This window comes from Protopterus annectens, chromosome 3.part1 (assembly GCF_019279795.1).
Source record: "Protopterus annectens isolate FY-2018-M chromosome 3.part1, PAN1.0, whole genome shotgun sequence".
NCBI classification, from domain to species: domain Eukaryota; kingdom Metazoa; phylum Chordata; order Ceratodontiformes; family Protopteridae; genus Protopterus; species Protopterus annectens.
Genome location: NC_056732.1, coordinates 1322771113 through 1322788623, shown reverse-complemented (window position 1 = coordinate 1322788623; position 17511 = coordinate 1322771113).

The following is a 17511-nucleotide window of genomic DNA, read 5'->3' as shown; positions in this document are numbered from 1 at the left end:
TGGGGAGATTTCTTTCTGTGACTAGACCACTGGTGTATTCTCAAGGGGGGAGGGAAGCATGGTTCTGCATAAAGCCAAAACAATGCGTGGGGAGATGTCTTTCTGTAACTAGACCATTGGTGTATTCTCAAGGGAGGCCGGGGAGCATGGTTCTGAATGAAGCTAAAACAATGTTTGGAGAAATGTCTTAAGAATTCTAACCTGATACTTTAGAAGTCACTCACATGCAATACAAAAAAAAAATAATTTATCAGAGTCTTAACAAGGATGTCTATAGGAAACCAAGGTATTGATTAGAGATTTAGTTAAATGTAAAATATATATATCCTTTAATTTGTGCAGACCACGTGTCAGGGGGAAAGAAGCTATACCACACTTTCTTGAAGGTGCGTTAAAATACACATGATTAATGTAATGCATCTATATTACAAGATCGACTACTTAGGTGATAGAACACCTAAACATCGAACTTGTATTATCGAACCTAAAAATGTCGAACGGCGCAGGAAAACATGTCTGTCGCCACAGAAAAAAAAATAATAACCTTACACCCAAACACAGTGGGGGGCTTTACCCCCCCCGAAGTGGGGGCTGTGCCCCCCACACCCACCCTAACTAAATATTCTATATTCAACTATATTGCTCTACAGTCGACAAAATGGCAAAATCTGGTGATCGGCCAAGGGAAATCCTTCCCTGGGCTAAATCCGCTGTTCGTTGTTTTTTTGCTTTTGATATTACAAGTTCGATGTTTAGGTGTTTGATCACCTACACATTCAATCTTGTAATATAGATCCAATGTAATAACCAGATAGCTTGGAAGATGAGCAATTTGGGTAGGCAAGCTTACCACTTAGTCCTAAATAATAGAAATATGTATAGTCTCAATAAACATGATCCTGACATTATAATGTTTTTTCACCAACTGGGAACAATACTATAATTTGAATTTTTAATCAGTTAATATAGGAGACTTTAATCTTGGACTTAATCAAACAAAAGATGGATAGGATGTTTGAAAAGCAAGCATACCATTTCTTTTTATTTATCCTTTGCTGACCGGGTTCATCCTTTTAGGCTAGTAGCATCTTTTCAGGGGAGACCTGAGATATTTATGCTACTAGGTGAAATTTAACCAGGGCATCAGGGAACTTCCCCAACTCATCATTTATTGTAAGTGGGACTCATTTAAGAATAGCACTTCCTGTTTCCATTCCAGGTACAGAGGCTACCTGGAGAAACAGGGACACAGATGGAGAGAGAAGGAGATGATGGGTTAGTGAAAGAAATGAAGGAGAAAGCAAATATCAAGACCGGAGAATGTGTGCAGGATTCTGGGAGAATATTAAAAAAAATGTTTGAGATGAGTCAGCAAATGATGGATGTATAATTACAGCCCTCCAGTCAGGAAGGTTGTGGGATGATTTACTTAAAGAAATGGGGGTGAGCCGGTAAATGAAGGAGATGTTTACAGAGGTGACATTATGGAGAAAATACAAAAGTAGGATGCAGAGACAATCCTCAAGAATATTTGTGAGATGGAAAAGAAAACATATGCTGAGAAAGTAAAAGAAGGCAAAAGTGGAGTAGTAGAGAAGAAAGCAGAAGAAACTGAAAAATGAAAGTATGTGGTAAGGATTCAAAGTAAATAAGACAAAGAAATGGACAGGTATGGAGTTTGAGACAATATAACAGCTCTTTTAGGTGTAAAAACACATGAGATAAAAAACATTTATTCTTGTTAAGAAAGAGATATTTTGCGACATTATATTTGATGCTCTTTTTTTCAATGGAAATTTTTCTTGGAATGCTTATGTGATAAAAACATTTAAAAGGGAAACAAAAAAGAAAATGCATGTACTTTTTCAAACAGATGTAGAAAGAGAGACATTCAAAGGACATTTGAAAGGTTTATGTAAATAAGCACTGGACATTGCAAAGGTTTATGACAAAAGGAGTTTATGTACCTGTGGCTGGGATTGTAATATTGTTTAAAAATAGTAAAAGAAAAAGCATACATATACCAAGCATGATAAGTGTGACAGGGAATAGGGGTGTTGTAAAATACTGGGGAAACCCAAAGCATCTTTTTTCTGGAAAAGAAGGATGTTTAAATAGTAACTGTGACAAAAGAAAATATTATATTTGTAGGGAAATGGGGCTTAAAAAATGTGAATTGAAATGTTATAAATTTAACAAAATTGGATGTTTATGGATGGATTGCAAAAAATGAAAATAATAGTTAAGAAACAAAAAAACAAAGAGAAGAAAATGAAAAAAGTAAACAAATTAGATGTAGTAGAAATAGAAAAAATAATAAAGACAACATAGTAGAAGGTTCTGAAATAAGTGATGAAGAAGACATAAACTGGGAGGAAGTAAAATGAAAAAAAATAATTCTACTGGTAAAAGGGTAAAAGAGAGAAAAAGAAAGTTTAAAGGGATAAGTAGAAAAGAAAAAAAGAAAGGAAATGATTGAAGAAAGAATATATGCAGCTAAATATTGGGGCTTGGTATAATGGTTAAGGTGTTTGACTTACAGACACAAGCTACAGCATTTGATTTTAACATTTGGGAAGGAAACTGGTTAGGTGTAGAATGATGTATTAAGAAAGCTAGCCTAGTAATTAACATGAACTTATGAAACCATGAATAAAAGAGAAAATGCAAATTTTAGAGGCTTTCTGTAAATGTGAATAATATTAAGAATTTAGTAAGGAGAACAGGAATTTTGGAGTGGTGTAATGCTTGTGCTATAGATATAATTATGTTAGAAGACACAGGATTTTTAACAAATGAAGAAACAGTGCAAACAGAGAAACTGTGGAGTGAAAAGATAATCTGAAATCTGGGAAATGATAGCTTTTTCTGAAATAGCCATATTCTGTAGAAATACAGTAAATATATTAGATATAACTTTAGCAAAAATGGGAAGATTAACCATTGTTGATTTAAAACAGAAATAAGTATATAATAACATTATATGCTTATACTAATCGTAAAAAAGGGGAATACTTATTTCATCAGATTTTAGATTATTCAGTAATAAATATGAATATTATAACAGGAGACTTTGTGGTTTAAGAGGCAAGTGTAAAAAGAAAGGAAATGATATAAGAAACATGTTCAAAGGTTAACACATGGTAAGTCAAAACTTTGGGATAAAATTCATGGACTTACAAAAGGGGTATTTATAGAACTGAAATAGATTATTTTATAGTATTAGAAGATTTACTTATAGTTGAATGGGGTGGTTGAAACAGGATCTTTTGATCATCTTGCAATATGGCTAGACATAAAGAAAAACAAGGAATATATAAAAATAGGCAAAGGAATAAAAAGGATAAATGAGAAAGCATGGAATGAATAAGGAAAGAGGTTAGTAATACAGTTATGGAAATATTTGTTACTATGAGAACATTTTATATAAATTAGTTTCAATAGTGGATGCTATTTAAGGAAAAATGTAAAAAATGTGTTTTACAGTGGTGATATGTGAGGAAAGTTGAGAAAGAAAAATATAAACGATCATATAATAATGCACTGAAAGATTTAGAACATAATGACAGAAAGTACTATGACAAACAAACAGAATTACATGAAAGAAATCAAGAAAAAAATACAAGAAATGTTATATAAGCAAATTATTTTTTACAAGGAAAACGAGAAGAAGTATCAAGTTACTCAAGAAGATTAGTAAAGAAAGATGGTAGTGTAGTGACAGAAATAAAAATGTGAAAGGAGAAACAGAAAAAACTCAAGTAAAAAAAGATTATGAATAGTGAAGTACAGCATGTACAAAAATGCTTAAAGAAAAAAGAAGGTAGTAAAAAACATAAAAAGTTAAAAAGTTAACAGAAAAAGGGAATAAAGCATTGGAAAGGGAGATTTCTTTAAATGAACTAGACAAAGTATTAGGGCAAATAAATATAGATTACACTGCAGGCCCAGATGGATTAGGATATGAAATGTATAAACATTTGGGGGACTGGTATATATATATATATATATATATATATATATATATATATATATATATATATATATATGGATTCCTATTATAAGAACAAAAGTTCACAACTTCAAACTTGTAATAGGAAGCCTCACTTACGCGAAAGTTCACTTTAATGAAAATGAACTTCCGCGAAAGTGCACTTCACCGAAAGTGCAGCAGCATAGTGGAGGACTTAAAAAAACAAGCTATGTCCTCCACTATGATGAGATACCCATGGACCTTAGGGTTAGGGCACGGGTTAGGGTAAGGGGACAGTTAGTAAAGCTATCCCCTTACCCTAACCCATGCCCTAACCCTAAGGTTCGTGACTATCGCACCATAGTGGAGGACATTGCTATGTCCTTCACTGTGCTGCAGTCATCATGGACCTTAGGGTTAGGGCATGGGGCATGGTAAGGGGATAGCCCTATGGGCTATTCCCTTACCATGATCCGTGCCTTAACCCTAAGGTCCAGGAGTACTGCACAGACGTTCAGTACAACGCCCGTTCATTGTACTGAACTTTGCGTAAGTGCACTTTCACTGCAGTGTGCATTCCATACACTATTTTGAAGTAATGAGCCTTCGATCTAGTGTATGGAATCCATATATATATATATATATATATATATATATATATATATATATATATATATATATATATATATATATATATATATATATATATATATATATATACATATATATGTATAGAGAGAGAGAGTGATATATATATATATATATATATATATATTTAATATTTTGAATAAATGGTTAAATGAACATTTTATGTATATTTACATTCATATATGAGAAGGAAGCTAGACGATAATTAAAAATTGGAGACTAATAGTATTGAATAATAATGATTATAAGATCATAAGATCTTTATGAAAATAATACAAAAGAGATTTGAAACTAAAATGGAAAATATTATGGAAGATAGCATATGTAGTATAAAAGGGAATGGTTGTCAAGAGTTATTAATGATAGTTAGAGAAAGTGTGGATGATATTATGAACAGAGAAGAAGAAGAAGTGAAAATCATGATAGGTCATCATAATAAGGTATTTGACATAACTGAATATGAAATCTTATGGGTAATAATGAAATAATATAAGTGAGAATGTTAGGAAATTATATATGTCAGTGTATAGTAATAATAAAGTAAGAATACTTGTAAATTGCTGTTAAGGAGAGAGGTATATATGAAGAGTGGTGTAAGACAGGAATGCCCTGTGAGTTATATACTCTTTGCATTAGTTATGAATGTGATAGTGTGTGAATTAAATTACAAAATGAAGGAGGCAGGGTATACTACACCTGAAGGGTTAATAATTCCAGTTCTGTTAACATATGCAGATGACATTATAATTATTTGAAACATTAAAATTTGGATAAAAAAGTAATAATTTACAGAAATGCCTAGAGATGATAGTGATGGCATTAAATTAAGAGAAAACTAAAGGTTTAGGTGATGTAGTAAAGATCATGGGTATATATGTTATAATTAATTACATTTTTGTGTTAAGTACAAAATGTACAAATACATATGAAAGCAGAATTCAATGGGAAAATAAATCTATAGAAGAAATAAAATAAACATGTCTTTTATAAAGAACATATACATTTTAATTTAGAAAAAAATGTTTGTTTGATAAATTCAGTACTGCTGGAGAAAATAGCATATTTAGCAGGTATATTTATGTTGCCAACAGTATTTGAATAGGATTAAACCCTGTAAAAAGGGAGTTTTATATGCAAATAAAGAAGTATGTTTAAGTTTAATTAACCCAGTGGTATACACTATTTCATTAAATCTGTACAACATTTATAGTGGATAAATAAAAAAAAAAAGATGAGAAATTAATAGTAACGCATAAGTATGATACATTTTAGAGTATGGTAAAAGTAAGTAAGAGAAAAAGAGTATATAAATGAAATAAAATGTTACTAAGATAAATAATTTTTTGTGGAAAATAAAAATTGCTGATATAGAAAATGTTAGAAAAGTATGATATAAGACTGTAATGATAAAACATTATTATGTAAAACCTTATGAAAATCTTACAGATGAAAAAAAATAAGGATCAAGTGGTGTAATCAGAAAGATGTTTTTGTGGAGAGTGGCAATCGATAATTTGCCAGTAAAAGGAAATATGCCATATAAGATATGATAAGAAAAGTAACAGAATATGTTTACATTGTCAAGAAGAAAATGAACATGTGTTTTTAAAATGTAAAAGCAAAAATTTTATGGGGAAAACTATGTAAAGAAGAATTTTTTAACATGTAAAAAATAGATACAATAAACATAGATATGACTAAATATGGATATTATAAGAACATAAACAAATAATATCTTAGAATAGATAAAAAAGTTATTTTATGTTATATGAGTTATATGAAATGAAATAATTAAGGAAATTATGTTTAGTGGTAAATGGATTTTAGCAACAATATTAAGTAAAAGCAGGTGGTGATTATGGAAAAAAGTGGTGAGGTCTAATAACAATGAAAATTTAGCATGATTATAAAGGAAATTATGAAAATATATTAACAGATTTGTATGCTTATATATTTCTACATATGTAAATATTTTTAAATATGTAAGTAAATATTTTGTAAATAAGTTATTTTTGCATATAAATAAAGATGCCTACTGTTTTCAATAGATGCCATGGGATAGTTTACATCTATCTAAGCTATCACCAGATAAAGCAGATAGGACTTCAGTGCAAGATCTCATTCAAAGGATAGCACACTCAGGAATGCAGCACTAACATGGCAGCAATCCATCTGCATGATGTGGGAATAGAACTCACAGCTTCCTGCACAAAAGATCCTGTTGCACGACTGACACTGGAATTACAGATGCACAAGCAGTAGTACTTTAGGAGTTAATCAGTTGGGAATGGGTAGATCTCTGGATGTATAAACACAAGAAAGTGATACAATTTCTTTTTTCTAGAAATATAACTAAATAATCCAACAGATTAGATTTAGTTTTGATCATACAGGAAAATGGCAGGGCATTATACAGGCAGTAATAAGAAAAGGAAATTATTAGATTATGAGACATTTTAATGGAAAGCAAAAAACCTCTGTGAGATGGAATTTATTGTCCTTTGTAGAAATTAGCTCACTGTACATGGAGGAATGATGCAGCTAAAACTAAATTAAAATTCATTGTTGACCAGCTTATTAAGTTATTTCAACAAACTAAAGATAAAGTTGGACTAGGTAGGGTAAGGTGAAGGCAGCTTCCTGCTCACATGTAAAAATTGTTTTATGATGGAAAAACATAAAGATAGGTAAAAATTTGGATTTATGAACATTGCTGTGATATTAAATATTGTAAAATCAAAATGCATTATCTAGGCATTTTTTGGAATGCTTGAACTTCAAAAGGTTTCTATTTTTCATGCTGGAAAAGATGGACAAAGAGTAGACATAAGAACATGAACATGGGAGAGCAGGTTAGAATACTGCAGTTTAGTCTGGCAACTCAGTCTGAAAGCAAATGATGAAACCAGGACTGAGATATAACAATACCATTTCCAGTATCTTTAAACTAAGGTCTGCTAAGTTGTAGAGCTGTTTGTAATGTAAAAGTCTTGAATTAGCTTTTTAGGTAATTATTATAAATGTTTTAATGGTCTGCTTTTTTTAAAAAAAGTTTTTAATAACTTAGTTTGTTGCTTGTTTGGTTGCTAGGATATGACTGCTTTTGGTATAATTGCATGATATGGTTGTCTGAAGTCATGTGATTGGTGATTTTCATAACATTGTGAATATTTTGTTTGAAAACTCCCAATAAAAAGGTCAAATAAAAGGATTTACAGATAGCCTTTCAGTGTTTTTGTTTTGGAATAAAGTTGAAGGGGGCACCAGATTGGAGGATGATACCAGGAGCCAGTATGGTGTTTAGTAGTGTCTTGCTTTCACCAGCAATAATAACTAGATACCAAGACAAAATAATTGACTTTAGCAACTGGCAAAGTAGTTGATGTACATCCAAAGGGATCCAATATATCTTGTCCTGGGATGAGATGGTAGATAAAATGTCCTGTTTCAACAACTATGGCTTACACCTCTCATACCATGACTTCCTCATAGTGCCTAAATCCTTTACTGCCCTGTACTGCTTTTCTAGGCATTATCTCTCTACTGCACAGTCCTACATAGCAAACTCAAACCCAAATTCAGACATTATGGTTGCACAACTCAGTGCTTGAAATCTAAACAGGAAGGTGCAAGAACCTGGGGCAATGCTATAACCTGAATACATTCAAATCTGTGTAGTTAGTGAGGCATGATTTTCTCGTAAACCTCTTTGAAAATGTTACAGAGGCTGTGGACAGTGGTCACTCTGGACATGTTACTTTTCTTCATCTGGCCAAAGCTTACACTATACCCCCTTGCTTTCATTATGGAAATGTTAGATACACAATACATACCCCTACATTGTCCACCTGATTGCAAACATGCTCTATCTTGTCCCCTCTCCTTTACTTCCCATTCCGTCTTTCTTTCCCATGTATTTCTGTTCCTTTCTTCCCAGTAAGTTATACTTCTCTTCAGAGTCTTCTGAATATTCTTCCAGAATCTTGCCTTTATCAAACTTTCTTTAGGATACGGAAAGATTCTCACAACCAACTCTAATTGGATAATATGGAACTGCCAATTAGTGTGGCATAGAGAATCTCTCATTCAGAAACAGGATAAATCTCATTAGTAGCCAATTGCCACACCACTGAATTGAACACTGTGCTGTCAGACCTGACTACACTAGTGTTTTTCCTACAAGCCCATACATTGTGGTTGCACAGGTATCTCCCGATACTCATACTCATACAGGGACACCCAAGTCAGCATGCACACAGTTGCACACACACACACACACACACACACACACACACACACACACACACACACACACACACACACACACACACACACATACACACACACACACACAAAACTCTGTGATACCCACCTGTTCTTATTATATGAGCAGTGAGTGTTCCACAGGGTGAATGGGTGTACACCATCAAAAGTCTGCATACTGTTTTTTTTTTTCTTGGGGAGAGTATATGGCTATTTTGCATTAGCTACACCCCTGCACTGCCATATTTCCATAGAGCATCCCAGCAAGAGAGTGTTTTCTGTTTTATGGCCTGTGTACATAGTCTAGGAGGAGAGAGGTTTAAGAATCACTGAGGTATACCACACTGAGGAAACCTTTGGAGTTAAGGCTTATGCAGTGCAGTAAGCCTTTATGAATCCCAAGGTTTATATTTTCTGTGTTATACTAACACAGAGAGTAAGAATATCCGCACTCCTCCATAAAACTACATACTTCACTATCCTTACTGCTTTTATCAACATGGTCAAATTTCTCATATTCTCAAAGCACAAAACATTTAATTTCCGTTACATAAATCATTCAAACACACACACACACACACACACACACACACACACACACACACACACACACACATATATATATATATATATATATATATATATATATATATATATATATATATATATATATATATATCTTATTTCACAAACACCCAAATCATTAACATTTTATATTGGCTCGCTTAGTATTGCTTGTCTTCTTTTTAACCAAGTATGAATATTGCTTATATTTATCCCTTAATTCTTTAAATATCACTGTAACTTGTTTTTGCAATTGAAATTTACAGAAATAGTTAAGAAATGACACAATATCCATGCCAAATTTTCTTTGTTTCATTTTCAGAACTGTTCTAGCAAGAGGAAACCCAAACCAAAGACATGTATGACATCCCCTTTCTGGGCCAGTAGTCAAGGAGCCTGAATCCTCACCACTGACACTGGAGAGGTGCGTTCACTTGGAACAAAAATGGATACACACAATATTTCCAGATGCAGCTCTTTGCATCAAGTACAATTTCCTTTAAGAACACATAGGGAACACACTCAGTCTGGGGTCTGGGTTTCATTTTTTCTGATTCCCTCCAGGTCTCCAGTAAGACTCCTCAGTGGCACAACTATACAGCTGAGTCCTCAGCCAAGTGGCCAAGCCAAGCCCTCCAGCACCCTGTCTGTGAAACCAGTGCTTTGTATCCCTGCAAAAAGCAGCTGGCACACATACTATTTGAGATTTGATTTTCAGACACACACACACACACACACACACACACACACACACACACACACACACACACACACACACACACACACACACATACACACACACCTGGAAAAGGCTGGCACAGATTTGCTAGCTATGCCCCCTTCTGCCCAGACTATAAGGTAGTTACTGCCAGCAGACACTCCAAAGCCAGCTACCCTAAGGCTCTTACAAGCCTACCGAATTATACTTAGTAAAGTTAATATTGATACAAATGGTATTGTTTGATCAATGCAGTAAGGCTTTCAGGAATGGCCACAGAGTCACCAAATAAATATAAGAACTCTCAAAGGTTAAAATATTCTCTAAAGGACCAGCCATAATGAAAAGCTTAAATGTATTTAATAATAAATAATAAAAGAACATGAAAATACTAAATATCTATTTACAATAAACACTAGAGTTTCAATCATAGGCAATATTAAAATAACACAGATGAATAGATTCACATAGATACAGAAAACAGTACTTAACTAATCTCATTATATTTTCCTGACTGATCTAAAGAATTACTATTCCCTGGTCACTTACTAGAGCAAGGTGAAATTAAGTAGGTGAGGAGTCCTTCTTTGTCAGGTTCAGAAACAGAGTGCTCTGAGACTTCAGTCTTATCTAGTATTAAAAAGCATAATTTTAGTGATGGATTACAGAATGACATCACATACATCTGGTCATCTACTTTCTGGTTCTCATGCTACCCCCTTTCCTAGCAACTGACTCAGAATCTCACACGTATGTGTCAATAATACACACACATAGAGCTTTGCAAGGTCTCTTGCAGCTTCTGAAAGTTCTAAAACAATAAAACACTTCCAGTCTTCCTAGTGGAGCTAATAAACCATTCTCTGGCACAGACATTTCATCTCTGGCTGCAGTCAGAACAGTAAGATACAATCTTTTATGGTCCATATTATGTTATTGACCACTTAGCTTGTCAAACGCCTAAATGTCAACAGCTAAGGGTCGAAAACTGACAATCTCAAATGGCCAGTTAAGTGAATTATTTCACCAGGAAAGAATTTGCTTGGCCATTGTCAGGAATTTGCCCTTTCCCCAATGTAGAGCGATCTCAGAGTTGGTATATTTAGTTAGGCGGGGTGTGGGGGGCACAGCCCCCCACATTGAGGGATGTAGGGGGTGAAGCCCCCCACTTTTTTACGGGTTGGACGTTTATGTTAGTTTGGCATGGTCAAGAGAATTCTTTCACTGTGAAAGAATTCACTTAACTAGCCATTCTAGATTGTCAGTTTTTGACCCTTAGCTTTCATTTAGGCGTTCGACAAGCTAAGCGGTCAATAACATAATATAGACCCTCTTTATGGCCTCAATTAAGTAATTTAATTTCTTACTATTTTTCAAAGTAAGCTGGACTGAGATTAACCTCTTCTCTTCCAGTGTCTTCTGTTAAAACATACAGATTTCATTAGTTACAATACAGTCAGGACCGACTGTTGGTACACTTTTAACACAAGCAGCTTTACAAATATATTTTTCAACACAAACATCTGTAAAAAGCAGTTTGATATACAAATGATATATAATTGTTTACAAACTTGCAGCTAGCTGTGCTGGCATATGTTATCCATTCATTGCCCTACTTTTCCTGGCATAGCTTGTAATAACTCACATTGTCACAACTTGCATTAAAGTATCCTCTCCAGGCAGCAAAATAAATGAATATTACCCAGTTGCACTTAACTCTAAGGCTTATTAACAGATCTCCTTTCATTCCTTCATGGTATCTTAAACAACACTTACTGTGTCTACAGCAGTTGTTGTCTTTTTGTTACAAAGATTTCATAACTCCCAAGTGAGAATTATTTGGGCCACAAAATACAAATTTTAATTCAGTTTTGTGTTTCAGTCTTGCAACAATTTGCCCCATCATCTTCTCTCCATATAGAATTTTTCTGGTTTTGCTATATATCATTATGTAGCGCTTACTTTATTTGCATAGCAATGGGCTCAATCACCCATCTAGTATTGTTTATACATGGGGTAGTAACTGAGTGTTGTGTGCAGACCTTGGGATATAGATGGGGATTACTGATCCTCAGTCACGTGGAGAACATGACAAAGGTGGTTGTCATGTTCCAGCCATTAATGGACAGAGTATAGGGAGAAATGCACCAAATTACCAGCAGCAAGGTTTTTGGGTAGGGACTGTATCACATCACTTGCAGGCAGGGCAGTGGGGGCATATGCCTAGACTTTGAGTGGTTGGAGAAGGCAAGATCTCTGTTGTCTGACCAGTGGCAGAAGAAGGCCAGCAGTTAACAGGATCTGACAAGATAGGATTGAGAGAGTACAGCTGAGGTGTGTGATAACTGGTGGTAATGGTGGGGAAGCTAACAGGTAACTGGGATTATTGATGTCTTGCAGAAAATCTTGAAGACCTTCAGCTTTGTTAGGTGAGTGATGGAAGCTGACTTGAGTCTGCTGTCAGTTATATGTAAGAGAGGTAATGATATAACTGCTCTGATCAGTAATAGGACAAGGTAGAGGATAGGTGGCTGCCATGGGTATCATGTAGAAGGATCTGAGCCAGAGCAGGTGGTGGGTAGAAGTAAATCCTCTGCTGGAGGAAGTCTGTTAGAAAGTCCCAGCTAGCTAATCTTCCAGAAACTTTATCAACACTTGAAGTTCTCAAGAACCGTATACCTCATTACATGTATATACTTAACAGAATTTTGCAACTATCTGGCATAACAGCAGTGGTGGTACAGAGAAAGGGGACCTCCATTTGGATAGACAGGCCTCACATGATTTTTTTCTCTACATTCTTTTTGCCCATGTTCTGAAGGATATGAAACTTATATATCTGTCATTATTTAGTGACTGCAGTCCTCAATGATTTGCCAGTAAGCCACAAATTTTATGAGAGAGAGGCCATAAATATGAGGCAAAAAATCTGGACCTTCTTCAAAATTCTGAACAGTTAAGAGGTGTGGATACATATACACTTTGCGCATGTTTTCATACAGTAGTAAAACAGTATGCTTTTTATTAGTAGGTAGGTAATTAGGTAATGTATAAGTTGATTAAACCTCAGATAGTTCAAGTAACAATTTTTATTTCAAAATTAAAATATCAACATCCATACATAGTTAGCAGTTAAAACCCTACCCACTTTTAAGAAAGTGATGGAGGGTGATAAGAAAATTTGGCATGGACTGCCACTACTGCCATATGTGCTGAGCAGAGTACAGCTTCTTCATGCCTGAAATGAACCCATAATATGGAATCACTATTTAACCATCACCTCCAAGCAGGCTATGTGTCTCATGAATGCAGAACAGCAACAGTCATCTATTTGCACAAATATAGGCCATCTACAAAGCCTTGAAACTACAGACACATAAGTGCCACTAGTCTCATATGCAAAGCCATGGAAAGAATTATCATGGAAATGATCAATAATGACATAGAAAACCTCCAAACACCAGACCCAACCAAATTTAGTTTCATCAAGGGCAGGTCATACCCATTCAACCTGGTGGACTGCTTTGAGAAGTTCATCAAAGCAATGGATGAGGGGAAAAATTATTCACACTTCCTACCTTGACCTGGCCAAGGCATTTAGCACAATACCCCATGCAAGCATTGTTGATTAACTCAAGAGGTTAGGTATTAATATCCACTACAAAACCAGTGATAGAAAGAATAACCAGGACTTTTATTATAATCCACACATCAGGTTTATTACAATCCAAATTACTCTAGTGCCGTGGCTACACAGCTTTCTTGGAGTTGATAAAACACAGATTAACACAGTCTTAAATAATACAAATAATTAAACCAATAAATTAATTATTCAATAAGAACTAAATAATCAAAAATTACAAAAAGAGTTTTCCAATTACATTGGTTAGATATAAACCCTTGCGACTATTCTTTTTTGGCATTTACTTTTCTGAAGTCAAGGCCAATGTCAAGGGCCTCTGGATGATCGAATTTACAGATGACTGCAAATTAGGAGCCATCATAGAGTCCCCCACCAACACAAATGTTCTCTAGGAAGAGATGACAAAGATAAATAACTTGTGTCAGAATCATGGACTAAAACTAAATGAGAAGAAATGCATGATAGTATCCTTTGGGAAGTCATCCGACCCTGGTAACTATCATATTGACAACACATCCATAAGAGTTGACCAAGAAGGCACACATAGTAATTTAAACTTTGACCATCACATGTCTACAGTAGTGAGGAAATGATTCTGTGTTGTGAAACTTACAAAGGTAGGGTATCTAGGTCCAAGGAAGTCATTGTTCCTCTGTATTCACCATTCATTAGGCCTATCATTGAGTACATTATCCCCTTTGCTATGTACCTAACCAGGAATATCCAACAACTGGATGTCCACAGAGGTTCCTGACTAAAAGAATACAGAGCGTAAGTAACATATCCTATGCAGACAACCTCAAAGACCTATCCATGTATTCTGTCTCCTACAGGCTGATGAGGGAAGATCTATGCCTGGCATGCAAGGCATTGACAGACCCCACCCTGCTAGACATCCTGCATATCTGCAAAACAAACAGTGCCAGGATTATCCATTCTAAAGATTTAAACCTTGCCTGTGATATAAATGTTATCTGCTTGAGCAACACATATGTATCCCAGGGACTACCTCATCTCTGGAAAAGGCTCCCTATCCACATGAAGCAGACTTTATCCCCAGCCCAGTTCACCAGTTCAAGTGTAACTTGGACAATTGGATATGGAACAGGAAATCTATCCCTGGTTTGGCACCTATGTCTTTAATGGATACAGACAGCTTGTAAATGATTCAGCTCCTAGGCCCCTGCTTGTAAATGTTTCATCTTTCAAACCCCTGCTTTACACTTACCAAGGGTACCAGAACTTGTCAGTGATTTGGGATGCATGGCTAGGCTTAAAAAGATCCTAGTGTTCATTTGCCTGTTACATACCTATGAAACTAAGCCACCCATATATGCAGTCTAAATACAAAACATCTCTAACAAAGGGAAGATACATTATTCCAGGTTCCTCAATAAAATAAGTAGAAGTGAACTTTTTGCTATCATTTTAGTTTGTGACCTTTCTATACTGTTTTGCATTCTACTGTTATACTTGCTTTGTGCTGTACTTTTGTTAAAATTATTAATTAGAGATTGCAGACTAACTTAATACTGCTTTGTTTTTAAAAACAATCACCAAATGGTAATGATGTAATAGTGTCTGAAACACCTGACTGTATTATCTACTGTTTTAAATACATCCAGACTTATTGCACTCAACTACTGCTGCTCTAAGCCTCAATTCACTCTACTACTCCTCCCACTTCTAGGCCCTCCACCACTACCCCTATCTACATCATGGCCAAATTCATTTATTCTATCACCCCCCTTCACAAATATACTACTACACTGCACTTTTTATTTTTAAAAAAAAATGAAAAACCTGATAAATAGTCCATCTTACCCTTCATCACCCTAAAAATCAAATAAATAAACTAACCTCAAATTACTATTTAAAAGATTTTATGATGGTGATATCCATCCTAACCCAGGTCCCACCACTGTCCCAGACTCTAACCCCAAGTTCACAACCTGCACGCCATGATAGCTACCACTTCCCCTGACATTATGGTGGAGGAATAGCTGTTATGTTTAGGAATACCCTTAATATCATTAGGAATCCATTACAACCTCCTATAATCTCTAATTTAGAACTTTATTGCTAAGGATATGCCTAAAAACTCAAAATGCATCCACCAGGGAGAACACAGAAAAAAACCTGCAGCCAAACCCTGGTGCACCAGCCACTACCCTTACCCACAAGAAAACTATAGTACTTGGGGACGCACATAGACTGGTCCCTCTGTTCTACCCCCATAACCCTACAAACCTACATGGTTTTTCCCAAAAAAAATATCCTATCCCCAGAATAGGCAATAACCATTGACTGGATCCTTACCAATAAAGACTCAAACACTATACCCACAGGGGACCTTCCCAGTGACAGTGACCTCCAACCCCCTTATATAGACTAATCAGAAAACAAAAAGAAATTTGTCCCACAACTATTCCTTGCAGACCTAAAATCCTGCAACTGGTCCATTTTAAAAAAACTCCCTCCAGGAGAGTGTGTCCCACCACTTCAACGACACATTCCTTAGATACTTGACCAGCACCACCCCAAAAAAGAAATTAGATCCACGCATTAAAGCACACCTGGCTAACTAGAGAAAGAAAACAAAAATTAAACTCCATTGATCAGGCCTGGGAGCTAAATTTCAACAGCTAAAACACTACTAAAAAAACAGCCATTACCAGACAAAAAACAATACCACCCACCACCCAGTATAAACACACCAGAAAAACCAAGAAAGTCTGGGGCAGGTTTTAACAACCTCCTGCACCTAGGTAAAACTAACTACCCTCCCCCCAAAGAAAAAGAAAGGAAGAGAAGAAAGAAGCAACAGCCTTAACTCCTTCTTCCTCACGAGACTATTGCCCCTACCCCTTTAACTTAAAGCCAGTCTCTTCCCCTATGTGCACCCCTCTAAAAAAACAAAAACCAACCCCTAGCACCTAATCATCAGCTCCTACTTAAAACCCTGGAAACCCTACATCTGAACACCCACTACTCGTAAGGTCTGGCTCACCCTACTCAGTAGGCAACAAGCTGCTGCAAACCAGACGGCTGACGACCTCCACCCCTCTGCTCAGATGTCTCCTCCCTCTCTAATCCAAACAACTAAGAATAAAAACTTTTAACCCCCTACTGCCAAATTACTATTTGCCACGCATCTCCTCTCCACCCTCCCTGTATGCCTCCGGTCCTTTCTTTTCCTCAATAATAAGCGTGAACACATGCTCTCTTCTGCCTATAACTACATTGTAGATTTATAACAGGTTCCCCATATCGACCACCATTGCCTTAATCTAAGGAAACTTGGCTGGTGGCTGAACTGCCCACTCTCAAACTAAACTAACCAACTTACTTAAGCAAAAATCAACCAAAACCTAGATAGAACTCCTGTGCAGTGCAGCATTCTGACCCCCCTACTCCTACCTTAATAGATCATCAAACAAGAACTCGGGTGGTGATGCCCTATGCCAACTCCATTTGGAAAGCCGTGGAACCTGCCAAACTACCCCATACCACCTTAATCCAATTCCCTTACTGAGATCAAAAATCTCTTGACCCCCCAATGTATGCTGATTATTTTTTCTCTCTAGTATTATATTTTAGTATTTGCTATAACTACTATGTATAACCTGTGTTTTTGTCTTTTTGTCTATATAAATGTTATGTTATTTTTATTTTTTTAATGTAAAAATAATTTCTATTTTA